Below are 17,850 nucleotides of genomic sequence, written 5' to 3'. Positions count from 1 at the left end.
GGCTCAGTAGTTGTGGCTCATGGGCTCTAGAGCACAGGCTCAGCTGTTGTGGCGCACGGGCTTAGTTGCTCCGCGGCATGCAGGATCTTCCCAGACCAGGGCTCAAACCTGTGTCCCCTGCATTGACAGGTGGATTCTTAACCACTGCGCCACCAGGGAAGTCCATTGGCCAGTGATTCTTGAGCCTCACTCCATGTGGGAAAGATGTTAGGAAAGGACAGAAGTGTGGGCCCAGGCCATGTGGGTTGCGATCCTCCTTCTGAGAGCTCACTAAATGCTAACGATTTTCATTACCTATGTTTTTGTCGGAAGTTTGCTTTTCTATCACTTGGGATTTCTTAAGCAGCAATGTGTCCTAACATTTTCATTTTGACCACTTTATTTATGAAAAGATAAACCCCAAGTTTTATCGTGGAAAATGGAACAAATTTGAGATCTTTATCCTCATAATAGGAGTGCTCAATAATGTTGACTTTGAAAGTTTCTGACCTACAACAGATGAAAAAGGGGGATTGGGGTTTGTAAGTTAACAGTCAGTTGACTAAAGTGGTTTGATGTGTGGGTGGTAATGAGAGAGACAGAGGAAGAAAAGAGAGAGAGAGAGAGAAGGAAAGGATAGGACTTATTCCTCTTCTGTATAGTGAAAGAGAAACCAAAACTTTTCCTGCATCACAGACAGCCTCATATGAGGAATCATTAAAACTACCTAAACTCTTGCTCTTGTCAGGGTATCCCAAGAGGCAGGCCACATCGGGCGCTATAAAGAAACCAGGGGTGGGCTTCCCTGGTGGTGCAGTGGTTGAGAGTCCGCCTGCCGATGCAGGGGACACGAGTTCGTGCCCCGGTCCGGGAAGATCCCACATGCCGCGGAGCGGCTAGGCGCATGAGCCATGGCCGCTGAGCCTGCGCGTCCAGAGCCTGTGTTCCGCAACGGGAGAGGCCACAGCAGTGAGAAGCCCGCGTATCACACACACACAAAAGAAACCAGGGGGACTTCCCTGGTGGTGCAGTGGTTAAGAATCCGTCTGCCAATGCAGGGGACACGGGTTCGAGCCCTGGTCCGGGAAGATCCCACATGCCGCGGAGCTACTAAGCCCGTGCACCACAACAGCTGAGCCTGCACTCTAGAGCCCATGAGCCACAACCACCGAGCCCACGAGCCACAACTACTGAAGCCCGCGCACCTAGAGCCTGTACTCCGCGAGAAGGCACCGCAATGAGAAGACCGCGCACCACAACGAAGAGTAACCTCCACTCTCTACAACTAGAGGAAAGCTCCCATGCAGCAACCAAGACCCAACACAGCCAAAAATAAATAAATAAAATAATTTAATTAAAAAACAAAACTATGGTCCCTCCTCATGCACATTCTTAACTAAATGGATCAACTTAACCACAGATAATTTAGCACTCCAATGGCCATTAAGAGAAACTTCTGACCTCCCCAAACTTGTTTTTCTCAGAATGAAATTAGAAGACTGTGGCTCTAAAATTAAACCGATTGAATGGGATGCATATTTTCATTGGTACCTGGAGGCTTCAAATGTATCCAAGATTCTAAAATTGCCACTTTACAAAATACCATTTCTAAATTAACCAAGGTGAAAAAACAATTGAAAGAGGACCATAAAAATCCTCTGAGGCCTCTTTTCCCCCTTCCCCCATCCTCTTTGTCTCTGGAGCCAGCTTCCTCTTTCCCTTCTGTACTGTCCCCGACTCCTCTATACACTCCACTTCCTTATTCTAATCCCCTTACTGAACTTTCCTTTTTCTCTGAACCTTTCCATGTCTCCTCCTCTCCTGAACCTATTAAAATCTGCACCTCTTAAATCAAACCCTCTGAGGATCGAAATGCTAAGCCTTGACTAACACAACATTGTAAAGCAACAATACTCCAATAAAAATGAATTTAAAAAATGCTTTAATTAAAAAAATGCTAAGTCTCTAATTTCTTATGTTCACTGTACTAAAGCTGAACTATGAGCCATAGTCAAAGATTTTCCCGAAGTAACTGAGGATCCCCAGAGATTTGCTGAGGAATTTAATATAGTCATTCAAACGTATCAACTGGGCTTCTCTGAGTTATATCAACTAATTCATATCCTTGTCAGTAAAGGCCAGGCCCACACTGAATGAAAACTGCCAATTGAGATGATCCTGAGAAATCTTTAGAATTACAACCTGGGGACAAAGAAACCTCTGTCGCCTTATTATCAGGCTCATGGAATCACCCAGTGACACCATTTGGCAATTCTTAGGACTTGCCCAAAACCAGTTGATCAGAATAAGATTCAAGCTTGTATCCACAAGCCCAATGAGCTCATGCATGATTATTATACAGCCAGCTCCAAATCGTCTTTAAAGAAAATTCTGGTCTTCCTTTGGGTGCTGAATCTACTTGAGTTGCCTTTAAATCTATGTTGATTAACAGGCTGAACTGAGATCTTTCTCTTCTAGTTAAAAGGACCAGGATATAATGGGAAATTATGTCCACTATAGATTTAGTTAGTTTAGAAACCCAACTCACCCAAACCCTAGATGATTCAACTTAAAGGAAGACTACTAAAATCCTTAATCTTCAATTCCAGAATTGGAGGTCTCTAAACAAAAACAAAATCCTTCTGGTATCCATGATAATTTCTAAAAGCTAGGACACTGGAAAAATTACTGCTACAAGTTTCAGTACTCCAAGCGCCTTCAATCCTCTAACCAGCCTTACCAATGTCCTCAACCCCAAGGACGCTGAGGAACTACAGGGGATTTCCCCACTTCTTTCTCTTAATTGACTTGAAGAAACTACTCTATAGATTGGGGGCAAATTTCTTTCTGTCCTTTTTGCACCAGAGCTACACTCTTGGTGCTCAGCCCCACTACCATTAAAAAGCCCCTGCCTCAGAGTACTAAAATGCTTCAAATAGTGGGGGTCTCTAATAAACCTCAATAGGTTTTTATCTCTAAAACTATCCCCTTTTGCTTAGGCCCTCTAAGAGGTACTCACTGTTTTTGCCTTTGTTCCTCCACCTCTATTTACTTATTGACCCAAGATATCTTAGAAAAATAACATGCTGGAATTTCTTTCTCCCAAAAGGGAGAAACAATTCTAGAATTTGAGAGGAGCAACCAAAATAGCCAATTAGGTGAATCAAATGGCCCTTCAGCTGCTTTTTCTTTTCTCCATCTCTGACCTGGAGCTAATTCCAAGAACACTAATAATTGGTCCCTATTCGGTCAGCTACCACTCGCCTTATGGGCAAAATCCTCAACTGATATTTGCAGTACCCACATGCACCTCCTATTAAGATCCAAATAGGTCCCTCAAAACTTCTCCACAGGATTAATCAATACCCCAAAATAAAGAGGCCCTTCAAGGCATTAAACCAATAACATAAGGCCCAGGGCCTCATTACCCCCTGCACCAGTCAGTGCAACACTCGCATTTTACCTGTGAAGAAACCAAATAGTTGTGGACGGAGGCTTGTCTAGGACCTGCGAGCCATAAACAGTGTTGTCATCCCTCAACACCCTGTTGCCCCAATCCCTACGCTTCACTAGCCTCCATCCCTACTGAGAGCAAAATTTTTGGTGTGATTTAATTTCTGTAGTGCTTTTTTAAAGTATCCCAGTAGATAAGTCAATATAGTATCTTTCTGTCTTTACTTGGGAAGGCCAGCAATATACCTTTACAGGAATGCCCCAGGGTTTCACTGAAAGCCCTTCTTATTTCTCACAAACTTCATTTATTTATTTATTTTTTGCCACACCAGGCAGCTTGCGGGATCTTAGCTCCCCCACCAGGGTTGGAACCCATGCCCCCTGCAGTGGAAGCACAGAGTCCTAACCACTGGACCACCAGGGAAGTCCCCTCACAAAATTTAAAGGCTGATCTGGGACTTCCCTGGTGGCACAGTGGTTAAGAATCCGCCTGCCAATGCAGGGGACATGGGTTCGAGCCCTGGTCCGGGAAGATCCCGCATGCTGTGGAGCAACTAAGCCCATGCGCCACCACTACTGAGCCTGTGCTCTAGAGCCCGCGAGCCACAACTGCTGAAACCCCCACATCTAGAGCCCGTGTTCCACAGCAAGAGAAGCCACTGCAAGGAGAAGCCTGCCTACCGCAACGAAGAGTAGCCCCCACTCATCGCAACTAGAGAAAACCCACACACAGCAATGAAGACCCAACACAGCCAAACAAAAAAACAAACAAGAAAAAGATGATATCTAGATGCTTGATCTAGATGACATCAAGTTCTGTGGAGGCTCCACTTTAATAGAATGTGTGGATGACTTAGTTCTCTGCTCCTCATCTTAAGCCTCCTCACAAGAAGAAAACACCCGTTTGCTGAAACTCCTAGCCAAAAAGGGGCGTAAAGTCTCTAAGGAAAAAATTACAATTTGTTCAAATTCAAGTTTGATATTTAGGACATCTATTCTCAGAACAAGGACTGCATCTAGATCCAGACAGACTTCATGGAATCTTGAACTTCCCAAAGCCCCAAATCAAATGCAAACTGCAATGCTTTCTTGGATTGGCAGGCTGTTTTCTCAGCTGGATTCCCCCAAATTTCCCTTACAGCCCAACCTTTATATCCCTTGTTAAAAACTACTAAACCTGACTCTTATCACCTGGGAAGATTCAGGTGACAGGACTTTCCAAATCTTAAAGGAAAATTTAATACCTTCCCCTGTCCTTGGACACCCCAATTATCAACTTCTTCTCTTCCTTTTTGTGTATGAAGAAAGAAGGGAATGCCCTTGGGGTACTCACCCAAAAGTATGGGATCACCACTGACGCATAGGGTATTACAGCCAACAACTAGAACCTGGAACCTGGGGATACCTCCTAACCCCCACCTCAGAGCTGTACCTGCTACTGCCCTCTTTGTAAAGACTGAAGAAATAGTCATGGGATCCTCTTTAACTATCTTTGTGCCACATGCTGTTGAATCTCTTAACCCTCATCATAATCAACATTTTCCAGTAAGCCATCTCACTTCCTATGAAATTCTCCTGTTAACTGCCCCTTAAATCACTTTTCCTACTTTAATAACTTTAACCCTGCTACTCTTCTCCCCTCTTTTACAGATGACACACACACACCCTACTCCCACCCCGTGACTGCTTATAGGAAATGCCCTTAGATAATGTTGACCTCTCATGGTTTACTGATGGTTCTTATTTTAAAGATGAACATGGTAACTATCGTGCTGGATATGCAATGTCAACTCTTCTTTAAGTAACTGAAGTGGCACCTTTGCCTTTGACTACTTTGGCCCAATAAGCCAAACTATGTGCACTCACATGGGCCTGTATCTTAGTCAAGGGCAAAACTGCCAACATGTACACTGACAGTAGCTATGCCTTTGGCGTGGCTCACAATTTGGCAACGTTATAGAAACAGCATGGCTTCCTTACTTTCAGCAGAGATCAAATTAAAAACAGCCTTTATGTTCAGGAATTATTAGAAACCATATTATTACCTGCTGCTTTGTCTATTATTAAGGTTCTGAGGCATGCTACGCTTGACTCTTTAGAAGCTAAAGGAAATCACCTTGTTAATATTTCCGCAAAAAAAAAAAGCTGCCCTTTTGGGACTTCCCTGGTGGTTCAGTGGTTAAGGCTCTGCGCTTCCAATGCAGGGGGCTCGGGTTCGATTCCTGGTCGGGGAACTAAGATCCTGAATGCTGCACAGCATGGCCAAAAAAAAAAAAAAAAATGCTGCCCTCAAAGGGTTATTGTCCAAAGGAATTTGGACCCTTCTGAATGTTGGATCTGTCATCAGAAAACCCAATCTGTCCATGACAGCCATGACCCTTTAGTCTTCATCTCCACTGTGACAGCTAACTATAGCCACACCCCTTTGGATATTTTTCATCAAGTCAGAACTTCTACAACCAGATTCCTGTACTTTGCTTTGACCTCTTCCATGTCATAGCTCTCAATGCAGCTAACCATACCTATTCCACCTGTACAGTTCTCAACACTAGGTTAGGTCTGCTTGCCGTGGCAAAACAACTCCCTTCTGTATGGCCTTTGAGAACAAAGTCCACAGAACATGATGGTTTCTCCCTAACTGTTCACCAAACACCACTGACCCACTGAAAGGGCTAATAGAATAATCCCAATTAATGGCACTATTAATAATCAAACCCTAGCAGTAGTCTTACATGCACCACCTGATCTTATCTTTGTAACAAATGGGCCTCCTGATGGGCTTATGAATGTTTAGACAGTTGGCAGATTGGAGGCCAATGCTAGTTACTAGTATTTTGAACTGTCCCCTTGGACATTCATAATAAATCTGAAGTCTCCCATTGGTCCTGTCATTCATCTTCTCCATTAAACCTTCATTGCCACCTTAAATGGGAATTCCCAGGAGGTATACATGACTCTAGATTTGCTTTCATTGGAAGGGCACTTATTCATGCCAGTGAACAAATGAATAGAAATCTCTCTGGAGGAACTTCCCTGGCAGTTCAGTGGTTAAGGGAACTAAGACCCCACATGCTGCACAGCGTAGCCAAAAAAAAAAAAAAAAAGGAAGAAAGAAAAAAAGAAGTCTCTCTGGAATTGGGAAAACTTGCTGATTCTCCCAATAAGGCAATAGCAGCCCAACAACAATTACTTGACTCATAGGCCAGAGTAGTTTTGGATAATTGCTTAAATCTTAATTACCCAGCATTTGTGTGATTGCAAACATCACCTACTGTGCATGGATAAATTCTTCTGGAGAAGTAGAAACCCCATAGGCATACCTTAGATATATTTTGGGTTTGGTTCTAGACCACCGTAAGAATACGAATATTGCAATAAAACAAGTTACATAAATTTTGATTTCCCAGTGCATATAAAAGTTATGTTTAGGGCTTCCCTGGTGGCACAGTGGTTGATAGTCTGCCTGCCGATTCGGGGGACACGGGTTCGTGCCCCGGTCTGGGAAGATCCCACATGCTGTGGAGTGGCTGGGCCCGTGAGCCATGGCCACTGAGCCTGCACGTCCGGAGCCCGTGCTCTGCAAAGGGAGAGGCCACAGCAGTGAGAGGCCCGTGTACCGCAAAAAAAAAAAAAGTTATGTTTACACTATACTGTAGTATGTTCGGTGTACAATGGCATTATGTCTAAAAAACAATGTACATACCTTAATTAAAAAACACTTTATTGTAAAAGAATGTTAACCGTCGTCTGAGCCTTCAGCGAGTCATAATCTTTTTGCTGGTGGAAGGTTTGAAATATTGTGAGAATTACCAAAATGTGACATAGAGACACAAAATGAGCACATGCTGTCAGAAAAATGGTGCCAATAGACTTGGTCAATGCAGAGTTTCCATAAACCTTCAAGTTGTAAAAAAAAACCCTCTATATCTACTAAGCACAATAAAGTGAAGTGCAGTAAAATGAGGTATGCCTGTACATAAAGTTAGGGAACAAGCATATAGGCTACAACAAATTTCACTGACAATCCATGGTCCTTTGATTTGCTTTTGGCTTAAAATCCCAATTTTTAGTGGTCTTTTGTTGATATAGAAATATTCAGTAATTTACACAATATTTTATCAGTTTCTAAGTTACTGTGTAAGATTTAACTTAATGTACCAGTTAATGGTCTATCAGAAGATTATATTCTTCTGCCTGGAAGTCTTCATTAAGAAAAAGGAGATTTTTGGGGGGGGAACTTCCCTGGTGTGCAGTGGTTAAGACTCTGCACTCCCAATGCAGGGGATCCAGGTTCGATCCCCGGTCAGGGAACTAGATCTCACATGCATGCTGTAACTAAGAGCTTGCATGCCACAATTCTAAGGAGCCCATATGCCGCAACTAAGGAGGCTGCCTGCTGCAACTAAGACCCAGCGCAACCAAAATAAATATTTTTAAAAAAGGAAAAGGACTTCCCTGGTGGTGCAGTGGTTAAGAATCTGCCTGCCAGTGTAAGGGACATGGGTTCGAGCCCTGGTCCGGGAAGATCCCACATGCCACGGAGCAACTAAGTCCGTGTGCCACAACTACTGAGCTCTGCGCTCTACAGCCCGTAAGCCACAACTACTGAGCCCACGTGCCACAACTACTGAAGCCTGTGCGCCTAGAGCCTGTGCTCTGCAACAAGAGAAGCTACCACAATGAGAAGCCCGCGCACCGCAACGAAGAGTAGCCCCTGCTCACTGCAACTAGAGAAAGCCTGTGTGCAGCAACAAAGACCCAACACAGCCAAAATTAAATAAATAAAATAAATTGATTTAAAAAAAGGATATTTTTTGATGTTTTATAATACAATAATATCAAAACAAAACTCATTTAAAAAAAACTTGTTTTATTATGGAAAATTTCAAAACTACAGAAAAATAAAGAGAATAGTATAATTTAAAAAAAAGAGAGAGAACTGACCAACAAAGATGAAAATGCAGCAAATAAATGAAAAGTGGTAATGCTGGGAGTGAAACTGGAATTGAGTATAAATGGAGTTACAGAAGAACTAGCTAAATGGGGGAATGTTGACACTGCCGCTGTTCAGGAGACTAGATCTGCAGCCAGAGGAACCTGTTGAAGGGGAACTGATCAACAGAAATGAGGAAAGACCCAACACAGTCAAAAATAAATAATAAATAAATAAATAAATTTTTTAAAAGGTGGAAAGGATACAATGTTGCAAGCTGATCCAAATTTATAAAGGCGTATGACAGTTCACCAAGGCATTGAAAAAATGCTCGTTCTATTATTTGTAAATTATACAATGAAAAGAAGAAGCAAGCATTCTTCAGACTACTCTTGGAAAGTTTTTACAAATAAAACACTTTAGGGAATTCCTTGGCGGTCCAGTGGTTAGGACTCCGAGCTTCCACTGCAGGGGGCACGGTTTGATTCCTGGTCGTGGAATTAAGATCCTGCAGGCCACACGGAGTGCCCAAAAAAAAAAAAAAAAGAAAAAGTTAAAAAAAAACCCACTTTAACGCAGACATAGAGAATGGACTTGAGGACATGGGGAGGGGGAAGGGTAAGCTGGGATGAAGTGAGAGAGTGGCATGGACATATATACAACTACCAAATGTAAAGTAGATAGCTAGTGGGAAGCAGCCGCATAGCACAGGGAGATCAGCTCGGTGCTTTGTGACCATCTAGAGGGGTGGGATAGGGAGGGTGGGAGGGAGACGTAAGAGGGATGGGATATGGGGATATATGTATACATATAGCTGATTCACTTTGTTATACAGCAGAAACTAACACAACATTGTAAAGCTACAATAAAGATGTTAAAAAAAAACCCACGTTAATGCTTAAGTTTTCTAATAAGCTATAGAACACAAAATAAATATCATTTTTTGTATTGTTTTAATTTCCCAATACACTTTTTTTTTTGGTGTGGGGAGAACTAGCTCACCTTTTAATTGAGAGTGTGAGAAGGAAAGAGTAAACATGTTAACTTTAGCAGCAAGAATGCTGCTCTAAGGATTATGAAAGGCAAGTTGGCTTTTATCCCATTTGATACCAATATATGTGTACACAAGTCATAATCCACAAGGAGTGTTTAAGGGCAAAAATGTAGCTTCTTAGCATACAACAGCTAATAAGCATTTGAAAAATATTTGAACTTGGAAATTAAATAAAACCTTAGTAACAGGGCTGTGTGCGAGTCTGGTGATATCTGCTCAAGGACGGCCCTATGCTGGCACCAGAAGAACATTGCTTGTCTAGGTGTTTTTATACTGCAGAGCTGGTTGGAAGACAGGTTACAACTGGAAAAGCCAAAGAAAAGCTTCCATTAACTTCATCTTATTTTAGGGTTCTGGTTCTTGGAACGCTTCAGCTTCCATCTAAGAATGTTGGTCTGTGTCTTCCAAACAGAATATTTTTCTTGATTGAGCTTTTCTTTTTATTTTTATTTTATCTCCACCACTTTATGAGCTCTTTCAGCCCATCACTTTTTCCAGAAATCCTGGAAGAGGACCACCACAATTACTATTCTGACCATCAGTGCACAAGCTGAGCCGATGGCCAGAGCAAGGAAGTGGATCTCAGAGACACGTACAGTGTGCACGATGCTGAGCCAGATCTCCCCTATCAGCACATCAACATCACGTGGGTTCTTCACCTTGCAGGTTTATGTCCCACTGTCATCAAACTGCAGCTTACAGAGGATGATGGAGACATCATACCGGCTCGGGGTTCCCATCCCAGACCACCCGGTCCTTGAAACGCCCACTCATGGGTTTGAAGGGATCCACATGGTAGTCGAAAACAAACTGCTCAGACACCCCCACCTCCAGGTCACTGTTAGTGCATCAGCCATAGGGGCAAAGCTGGAGAAAGTGCACAGAAGATAAAGAGAATTAAATTGTCCTGTTCTTGCGTTTAGAGAGTGTACCATAAAGCTCAGGGAATTTTATTCTCTTTTTTTTTTGTTTTTTTTTTTTGTTTGGTACGCGGGCCTCTCACTGTTGTGGCCTCTCCCGTTGCGAAGCACAGGCTCCGGACGCGCAGGCTCAGCGGCCATGGCTCACGGGCCCAGCCGCTCCGCGGCATGTGGGATCTTCGCGGACCGGGGCACGAACCCGTGTCCCCTGCATCGGCAGGCGGACTCTCAACCACTGCGCCACCAGGGAAGCCCAGGGATTTTTATTCTTAAGAATAAAAATTCTCGGGAGTTCCCTGGCAGTCCAGTGGTTAGGACTCCATGCTTTCACTGCCGAGGGCCTGGGTTCGATCCCTGGTCTGGGAACTAAGATCCCACAAGCTGTGTGGCGCAGCCAAGGAAAAAAAAACGAATAAAGATTCTCAGGAGTCACATGTAACTAAAGACTCTGAGAATAGAAAATTTGATTAAATCACGTAGTAATCAAATACAAAGATTACTACAAAAACAATACAGCTCCAGTCAATCCTTGTCTAAAATATATTATCAAGCACCTGTGAGCAACCCTAAATTGCACTGAAAACCACAGTACACTTAGGCCCTAGAGGGAAGGTCAGAAGCAAACCTTGATAATGCTTCCTGTCACTCCTTCACCCTAAGATTTTGAATGTCTGTGCTCTTCATAAATGAGACTTTATAAAAGCTGCTTTTAAATTTCAGACGTTGGATCACAGTAAATTCAGTGTGAAATAATCCACTGTGGGATAAAAGTTCACAGGGGTGACAAATGGAGTTAAGGGAGTCTCTGGTGCCTTCCTTCTGAGAAATACTACACCCACAGTTACAGTGGATGGCTAGCACCTCAGAAGGCTACACTTCCTCTGTATACAAGTGAAACTGCCTCAAGGAAACAGAAGCTTTTTTTCTGAAGTGATTAGTATGAGTACCACACCTAAGACTTAAATAACAGGTTCTAACCCCTCCAGGTGGAGTGAAGAAAGGCAGTGGCTTAGAGCAGGGACAGAGCCCCAGGGCAACCCTTTCAGAGTGGTAGCTGAAGATAGTAGGATTTCTGGTTCTCTTTTCCCTTCATCTAAAGCTGCACTGTGTGATAACGGGGCCATTTAGCCACATAGGCTTGTTGAACACTGGAAATGTGGCTAGTATGACTGAGGACCTGACTTTTTACTTTGTCAAGTACACAACATAACATTTACCATCTTAAACATTTCTAAGTTCAGTAGTGTTAAGTACATTTGGTATTGTGCAACCAATCTCCATAGTTCATTTTTATCTTGAAAACCTGAAACTCTCTGCTTATTAACAACTTCCCATTTCCTGCCTCCCCCCAGTGTCTGGCAGCATCACCATTCTAATTTCTGGCTCTATGAATCTGACTACTTTTGATACTTCATGTAAGTGGAATCACACAATACTTGTCTTTTTGTGACTGGCTTATTTCACGTAGCATAAGGTCCTCAAATTCATGTTCCAGAATTTCCTCCCTTTGTAAAAAGGCTGAGTAATATTCCCTTGTCTGTATATACCACATTTTGTTTATTCATTCATCTGGCAATGGACACTTGGGTTGCTTCCAACTTTTGACTATTGTAAATAATGCTGCTATGAACATTGGTGTACAACTATCTCTTGAGACTGTGCCTTCAATTCTTTCAGTTACATATCCAGAAAACAGAACTGCTGGATCATATGGTAATTCTTTTTAAATTTTTTCCACAGCAGCTGCAACATTTTACATTCCTATCAGCAACACACAGAGTTCCAATTTCTCCACATCCCTGCCTTAATGTGAATTTAAAACTCATAATTCAGTTATGGAAAAACTTTTAAGTATGTTTGGAACAACATGGATATAGGAATCTGCTTTTTCAACTCTAAATTTTATGAAATCTAAATATACATTAAGTATTCCTAATAAAAATTAAAATTCCTGACTTAAAAAAATATATGGAGATGTGCTGTAGGTGGAAGACACACACCAGGCTTCAAAGAATAAAAAAAGAACATAAAATGTCTCATTGATAATGTTATATATTGACTACATACGAGATATTTTGGATATGTTGATCCAAATAAAACTATTAAAATTAATATTACCTGTGCTTTTACTTTTGTAAATGTGGCTACTAGAAAAAATTTAAATTACATTTGCAGCTCACATTATATTTCTATTGGACAGCACTGCTATAGAGGTAGCTACTACCACTCGTACCACATAATGAAAGGCATCAGATTCTGGAAGACAAGCTCCTTCTGCAGTCCAAATTGTTTTAAGTCAAGCAAGCTCTTTTTTTCTTTTTTTTTAAAATAAATTTATTTATTTACTTTTGGCTGCGCTGGGTTTTCGTTGCTGCGCGCGGGCTTTCCTTAGTTGCGGCGAGTGGGGGCTACTGTTCGTTGCGCTGCAGGGGCTTCTCATTGCAGTGGCTTCTCTTCTTGTAGCACATGGGCTTCAGTAGTTGTGGCACACGGGCTCAGTAGTTGTGGCTTGCAGGCTCTAGAGCTCAGGCTCAGTAGTCATGTCGCACAGTCTTAGTTGCTCCGCCCGCACCAGGGTTCGAACCCGTGTCCCCTGCATTGGTAGGCGGATTCTTAACCACTGCGCCACCAGGGAAGTGCTCAAGCAAGCCTTTTTCAACCTCTCTTCTGCCCTTGACATCTATATGTATCTTTCTTTTACTACAGGAGGATTACCTGAATGAAAATTTCTATCCACTGTTACTGTGAAAAGCTGGGCTATTATACTTAGTCCCTCAGTGACTATCTGGGGTCCAGGCTTGAGTATCCTATATTCTCTGTTTTGTTGGTGTATCATAGCCTGATGCCTTCCATTACAGTATCAATTAACTCCTGTGCCTGCGTCATGGCTGGGGGCTGTGTGACAACACCACACCACAGAAAGCTCAGGAGATGTGTCCATGTGTTTGCAGAGTCGAAAGAGGCATTTTAATTTCTTCTTCTTCGACTTGACAGTGCTTCCTTGACACAACTTCTCCTCCTGTATCTTTGTGATTCTTACCCACTTACAGCTTACTTCCACTCTGAAAGCAGTCAGGAATCTTACTTTTGTCTATGTGATGACAAAATAGTGGGGCAGGACCTAGACCAGGTGTGGTCACTTTCAGTGACTGTGGCTACAATCCCAGAGGGATGGAGGGGAGGGGAGGGGGGGCTATGGCGGGGCCCCAGGAAGGAACCCTGAAATGTCAGGTAGGGAAGATCCAGAAGCTGGAATTGAGGCAGAAGAGCTGTTGTGACTAGAGCTGTTGCTCTTGACTACACGTCTTCTCATTTCTGTTGCTCATACTGGGGTCACTCTAGATACAATAACCATCACCCCAGTTCAAAGCAAAAATAATCCTTCTCCCTAAAGGGTAAATTGGGCATAAGCTTTTTTTTTTAATGTTTTTTAAAAAATTTATTTATTTGGCTATATCAGGTCTTAGTTGCGGCACATGGGCTCTTCATTGTGGCGTGAAGGCTCCAGAATGCACAGGCTTAGCTGCCTCACAGCTTGTGAGATCTTAGTTCCCCGACCAGGGATCAAACCTGTGTCCCCTGTATTGGAAGGTGGATTCTTAACCACTGGACCACCAGGGAAGTCCCTGGGCATAAGCTTTTTTTAAATAAAATTTTTATTTTGGAATAATTTTAAGTCTACAGATAAGTTGCAAAGATAGTACAGGGAGCTCCTGTATACCCTTTACTTTGTTTTCCTGTATTTAATGTCTATATAACCATGTCACATTTGTCAAGACTAAGAAATTCACATTGGTATAATACTCTTAATTAACCTATAGACTTTAGTCTGATTTTACCGTTTATGTCCTTCTACCGTTCTAGAATCCAAACCACAATCCCACATGGCATTTAGCATACAAGCCTTTCATATACCAAGATCTTGCCCCATTTTATCATTCATATTAATGTTTGTTTTGATTTCTCGTTAGAGTATAGGCTCTAAAGTTTTGTATGGTTATGTATAATTCATAAATATAAGTTTATTCATACTGGTGATGCCCACCAAAGACTACCGAAACATAGTTATGGTCAAACAATGAAGGGTTAACTGCTATAGTGAGGGAGACCTGACACTATGGGCAACCATGCATCTCAGGAAATGGGTGTTAAAGAGGGCTTATTATATAGTGCTTGGGCTTGTGTTAGGTGATTTGGGGGCAGGCCCAAGGAAACAGGGGTCTGCTCTTGTGCTGTCAGAAAGCGGGGCAATTCAGTGATTCGCTTAATAGTTTTTATCTGGAAAGCAAGAAAAATGGATCATCACTGAAGCAATAGTCATTCATGTTAGCTAGGGAAGGGATGTTTGGTCATCTTTTTGTGGTTGCAGTGTCCATCTGTTTAGGCACGATTAGTCTTATTTTCTTCACCTTCCATCTCGTCAGAGATCTCATCTGACATCAAAATTCCATGACGTCGCTTATGTGTATCAGGGCATTCAGGCCAGCTACCAACGGTGGCTCTGGGGGCTCCTTTACTTCTTAGAGCTGAACCTGATCATAATTAAGATGGAAAGCAAAAGGAGATTGCTTAGCAGTTTTTACTACAGGATATGACAACTGTTGGAAACTGACACTGCTAATTCGACACTGTACATGTGCTTAACAAATAACTCGTCGCCAAGGGCTGGAAAGTTCGATCTGTCTTTTTCAGAGCAGAAACACGGCTGGTTTGGATGTAGCAGGAACTCAAATGACACTGAACTGGCGTACGTGTTTCTTCCAGAAGTGAAGGTCTTAGTGGTGGCATCCTCTGCCCCAGCACTTTGTCTCTGAGGACCAGGCCTGAACCGAAAGCCCTGCGGACCTGAAGCAAGGGTCACCAACCCCCTGGGGCCGCTACCAGTCCCTATCCTGTTAGGAACCCGGCCACACAGCAGGAGGTGAGCGGCAGGCAACGAAACTTCATCTGCTGCTCCCCATCGCTCACATTACCGCCTGAACCATCGCTGGAATTACTGCCAGAACCATCCCCCCCACCACTCGCATTACCGCCTGAAACTCCACCCCCCCAAAATTGTCTTAACCAGTCCCTGGTGCCAAAAAGGTTGGGGACCACTGGTCTGAAGGAACAAGCCGAGGGAGCCAGGCGAGGTCCCGTGACCCTGCGGAGCAGCGACCCAAGACCTGACAGCACAGCCTGCGGCCGCTCCTCAAGTTCTGCCTCTAGAGCCGCCATTAACGGTCTCCGCTGTTCCCGGTTCCCTCCCTCCTTCTCAACAGGAAATGAGTCTCATTTCCTTCTACCACGCTGGTCTTCAATCCAGGCGTCGTCTGGGCTCACTGTTTGGGGGACTCTCCCAGTCAGCAACTTTAGAAGCTCAGGCGTGCCTCACAAACCCTTCCCTACCCCCGAGGAGGGATCACGTAGATCCCTCACCTCCCGTCCCAGCAACGCCCGGCTCTGCAAGCCCCGGCCCCGCCCTGCGCCTGGCCGACCAATCCCCGGCTCCGCTCCGGACGCGTCACAATGGCGCCCTCGTGGCCCCGACCCCGGACGCCCTCCTCGGAGACCCCGCCCCGGCGCGGTCTTTGCGTCCTTCCGGCTCGCTTTCGGAAGTAGGATTGCGCCGCGTCTTCCTGGAGAAGAAGGTGGGGTTTGGCGAGAACCCGGAAGCGGGGCGGGGGCGCGGGTTCCTGGGGCTGTAGTTCCCTGATGCTTGGGCACAGGACCGACAGGGGGCAGAACACGCCGAGAGCCGAAGGGCTTTCGGAGGCGATGCATGCGCACGACGTGCGGGAGTTGTAGACTCCGGCCAGCCGAGCTCCTGACCACGCCCCTCGGAAGCCTCGCCCAGGGGTTTCCATGGTGATGTTAAACCAGCCTCAACTGCGACTGCAGAATTCGCCGCGTTTCACCCTCCTCTAGGTTCGCAGAGGGATAGGGACGACCGAGGTGCCGGATGTGGAGAAGAGCGGGAGCATGGAGACTCAGAACCCTAAGTGAAGGGTGGGACGGGGGCGGGACAGAAGGGGACGAGTTTGGGGAAAATCCCTTTTTTAGGGCAGGGATGTCTGGGAGTCCTGGACGGGTCCGCATCCTAGGACCTGGGGGTATGAGAGGTCTGCGCCAACATGTAGGGACACCTTTAAGGGTGTAGACGTGGTTGGAAGAAAGCTCTTTTTACTTTAGTTTGTTTTATTTCTTAAGGCAGTACATTCACATAGTTAAAGACTCACAAACTTGCAGAAGCCTTTATTACTCAGAAAATTTTCTCCTACCCATTTCCTGTACTCTGAGGAAATGTTTTCAAACCTTTGAATTTTTCTTCTCCAGAAGTTTTATTTCTTCCTTTTGTATCTGCATCTCTTCTCTGTATTTTTCCTTCATCAGCTTCACTAAATTTGAATACTTCAATCTGAAATATTTCCTGATTGATTTCCTTTGCCTCCTGGTCACACTTTGCTGCAGCATGTGTGTAGTCAGCCATTTGCTCTTCTCTTTTTCTAGTCATACCCTTGACTACATTTTGCACTGGTTCCTTTTTGACATCTCATTTTGGAATGAGCCTGAATTCAGCAGGTTGTGGGAGTGGGTCCAGGGCTTTGTCTCACGCTCTCACATTTTTCTTTATTATAAAGATTTGATTGTAGTTATGTTTTCCCACTTTAAAAATATGACATATACGAGATATATTGTAAAACATATCTCGAAGGTGTAAAGAATACAACTCAATCCGGGATCTGTGTATCCACCACTAATCTTAAGATGTAGTACTCTACCCGGTCCCCTTTCCCATTAGATCTGAACACTGCTCTTAGTGGTCATAAAGGGAGGAATAGTAGGAATGAAGCTGTCCTCACAGTGCTTGTAGTCTGCTATATAGCATGTGGGCTAGTTTCAAACAAGGTGTAATTCTCTTAGAACTTGTTTCCTCCTCCCCTGTAACATGGCATAATCTTAGGCTTAAAGGGAGGCTGTATGTGAAGCTTGGGCAGTTGGTACAGTGATTGCTGACTGGTATTTCTGTATTTGGGAGGGATTTATCAACGGCTTTCTTGACTCTTGATTGAAAGTGTTCCTTTTTCCTAAGATCTGTTACCAGTAAAGCTGCATTCATCTGTGACTGTGGATCTATAGAGTTGGGAGGGAAACTTTATGGGAAGACACAAGCTAAGAGATAATAGGCTCTTTTATGTGGAAACCTTGACCTTTTGTGGGTTTTTTTTTTGTTGTTGTTGTTAATGTTGGTACCTGGCATATAAGTGAACCAATAAAAGACTCCTGGATGTAAAAAACAAAGAAAGAAATAGAACTCCACCTTTTTTCTTATGACCCTTTGTGTGATCCCGATCATCACAGCTCCCCTCATCATTGTCTTGGATTTTATGTTTGTCAATTACTTGCTTTTCTTTATAATTTGATTAAAATTGTATCCCACAGAAAAATGTATTGAATAGTTTTGCATGTCTTTGGATTCTGTATATGTTGTTTTCATACTTTTATGTTTTCTTCTGTGCCTTTCTTTAGTT

At 43.6% G+C, this 17,850-nt stretch overlaps 1 protein-coding gene, 1 non-coding gene and 1 pseudogene across 9 annotated transcripts in view; 2 read left to right on the top strand and 1 right to left on the bottom strand.

Moving 5' to 3' along the window:
• Window positions 1-9,754: 9,754 nt before the first annotated feature.
• Window positions 9,755-10,354, bottom strand: LOC101330190 (myelin protein zero-like protein 2 pseudogene; annotated as a pseudogene).
• A 5,460-nt stretch (window positions 10,355-15,814) lies between these two features.
• The window catches only part of LOC109550124 (uncharacterized), a 99,718-nt gene continuing 97,682 nt past the window's right edge, over window positions 15,815-17,850 (top strand). For 6 of the 8 annotated variants that reach the window (XR_012326645.1, XR_012326642.1, XR_012326647.1 and 3 more), the window contains exon 1: window positions 15,976-16,327. The gene's annotated coding sequence lies outside the window, so the exon portion shown is untranslated. The other 2 variants (XR_012326643.1, XR_012326644.1) reach the window with 2 other exon arrangements.
• LOC117308584 (small nucleolar RNA SNORA61) lies at window positions 17,094-17,228 on the top strand. Its single transcript, XR_004522680.1, has one exon. It is a non-coding gene; the product is annotated as a small nucleolar RNA SNORA61 (small nucleolar RNA).

Source organism: Tursiops truncatus, chromosome 16, assembly GCF_011762595.2.
Source record: "Tursiops truncatus isolate mTurTru1 chromosome 16, mTurTru1.mat.Y, whole genome shotgun sequence".
NCBI lineage: Eukaryota > Metazoa > Chordata > Mammalia > Artiodactyla > Delphinidae > Tursiops > Tursiops truncatus.
This window is presented reverse-complemented; position numbering and strand designations above follow the sequence as displayed.